Below are 2,836 nucleotides of genomic sequence, written 5' to 3' on the forward strand. Positions count from 1 at the left end.
TTATCAGTTAAATGCGCACAAACCGTACCGGATCAACTGGCGTATTTAAGCGGGACTCTACTGTATGCATGTATTTAGATTTTATTATACACATTTAGGAAAATCTATACATTTAAAATTAGGCGGCTTTGCCGCAGATAATACAGTTTACATTTGAAATAGGAGAGTGTATTAGCTTTGGGTTCTAACTACCCTTGGGGGTAGCGGATTGCGATCCGCTACACTCGTTCTGGTCTTGTGAAGAACGAATGGTCGGAGACCTAAATTCAGCGCAAGTAACGGCAGCCCCGCTGCACTTGTAGCACTCGTAGTCAATCTACACCTGAGTCGTTTATACTGATCCGCTGTGAGGACAGAACAATTTTCTTCTTTGCCCAAAGGCATGCAGGACTACCCCAGTAGGTCGCCCCGCGCCTACTGGATGTTGTCGTTTCCCCGCGACGAACCAGACTGGTTGAATTGAAGCGATGGCTTGAAGAACCTTGACGGCCTTGCGCCGTGGGCAACCGTTCCGAAGGTGACGGGTGTCTCCACAGACAAAACACCGTCGTTTATTTGTGTGCTGCCCGGCAGCTCGGAGCTCTTCTCCCTTGTTCTCAGCATAGCTGAGATCCATGGGCACAGGCCCGCTTCGACGAGCTGTTGAAGTGTGTATTCCATCCAAGTCGTGCCGACTTGAAATTGAACTCGGCATTCAATGCCAGATTCACCGCCTCTTCAAACGAAGACGGATTCACACGGAAGACTTCCATTCTGGCCACGCCAGTGCTGAGGCCTTCTATAAAGACGGTCAATGTGACCGCCTCCGGAAGGGGTGCTGCCATCCCAGCAATGAGACAGCGCATCGCTTGGACAAAGTCCGCCAATTCCTTGTTGCCCTGTAGGGCGGCAAGGAAACGCGATGTGCCTGATTAGGCGGCGAGAACACTCGTGAGAGCTACAATTTCAGCTCCGCCCAGGAGGAAAAAGCAGCATCGACCGAAAAGCCGCACGTCAGTGCCCATTGGCTAGCGCCACGCGCTGTTGCTCGGTCTGGAGCATGGCAGATGCGATGGCCATCTCGACCTCTCTCACCCAGAGCAGGAGATTTTCTCCATCCTTCCCCTCAAAGACCTTAACGCTCACCATGAGCAGCTTAGGTCAGAAGGAACCATCCGCTACTGGCAGTGGCGTCATATACGCAAATGATTCAGACATCTTCTGCTGCGAGGCGCTCTAGCAGCGTGTTTTCGTAATTTTAAAACGCCACTAGGCGCACACCGATTGCCTCGGGGGCCCGCAGCAAGATGTTGCACGCCCTCAGGGCCCAGCAAGGACATTGGCTCTTTAGAACGGAGTTCAGTTGAGCCTCAGGGAGGCATAAGTCATCAGGGCCCAGCCCGAAGAGCTCCGTACTCTTGAACACGGAACGTGTATGCAAGCCGGGCTTGCTGGTCGTGGAGGCCAGCTGTACGCTGAGGCGCTGAAAGCGCGGTTGGGTGACATCGTCACTGTTCGCCTAGCGACGGGGACACGTATCACGGTCCCGAAGGTTCCTGTGAACCTCAAAGTCAAGTCTCTCGACTTTGATAGTGTGTAACGCTGTCTAGTCTTAGACTCGGATGCAAGTTATGACCTCATCCTAGGATTGGCATGGCTGGAGCACCATGAGCCATGGATTGATTGAACGTCAAAGACCTCGCACATCTCCTGGTGGAGCTTTGGCGAGTCATGAACCCACCTTTGCTAGGAGACAAAAGCGCTATTGGCTAGAGCACAGGACCAAGATAGTCAACGTGCTGGACATTAGAATGTCCGAGTTGGTAAATACCAACGGTGTATCGGACAGGAGTTTCGAGCGTGGCTCGCGGGCTGATCGTGGAGTGGCGCGTAACCCACTGAGCGTTGCTCGAATATCAAAGCAGTCGCTGCATGTTATGCGTGACATGGTCGGCCAAGGGCTTGAGTCCGGTACTAATAAAAGAAGACCGGACTCTGATCGGGAAAATCCGTTACATTGTCTTTTTGACGTAAAAATTGTATGAAAGGATAGAAGTTAGGACTTGGGTAAATTAATTGCCCAGCGCGAGCTTTATAAATCATTTCTTTTCGAAAGGCCTTCTGGCATCTGCCCAAAACGAAGGAAGCGACACTTTTTTGTTTATGACGATCTCAAGCGTGACTAGTTATCAAACTGGGTAAAAATCTATCGTTGAAGACTTACTTTTACTTACTTGCACTAGACACAGTAAAATTAGTCTTCCGTCCGGCACATCGTTACAAAAAACTTAATGGAAAGGTTGTGAAACATAAAATATTCTGTTGTTGTAATACCTCTTAAGTAGATATACATCTACATACAAATTTGTTGTCACCATCTTGTACAGATATCTACTTGATAGTTAGACCTTTCGTTCTTTACAAGAGCCAAGTACTAGTGCAGCGGATCACAATCCGCTGCCTCTCAAAGTACTTAAAGCCTTAACCGAGGCAAACGAACACTTCTGTTCAAGATCGAAACTGATTTGTATTTATATTTCAATCCCAATGTTAAAAGTTAAGATTTTCCTAAATGTACTAAATATACATAGTAAAATCTAAATACATGCATAACTACTGGCTACCTAGCCCCGTACCGTATTCTTGTTAGGTGTGAGGTCACATTATGCACATCTCGTGTGACAGACACACACCCCTGTTAGTAGGGTTCGTGTAACCCCGTTACACCCTCCCCCATTAAGATTGAAAACGTTTACAGTTCCAATCAATCATTGCCTCAACGAGGCTCGCGTGTCCGTAAGACACTGCAACTCCATTTGTTGGAACAAACAACTTCCTTGCTCAATGAGCCCTGTGT

This window comes from Plasmopara halstedii (assembly GCF_900000015.1).
Source record: "Plasmopara halstedii genome assembly, contig: Scaffold_614, whole genome shotgun sequence".
Classification (NCBI taxonomy): Eukaryota; Oomycota; class Peronosporomycetes; order Peronosporales; family Peronosporaceae; genus Plasmopara; species Plasmopara halstedii.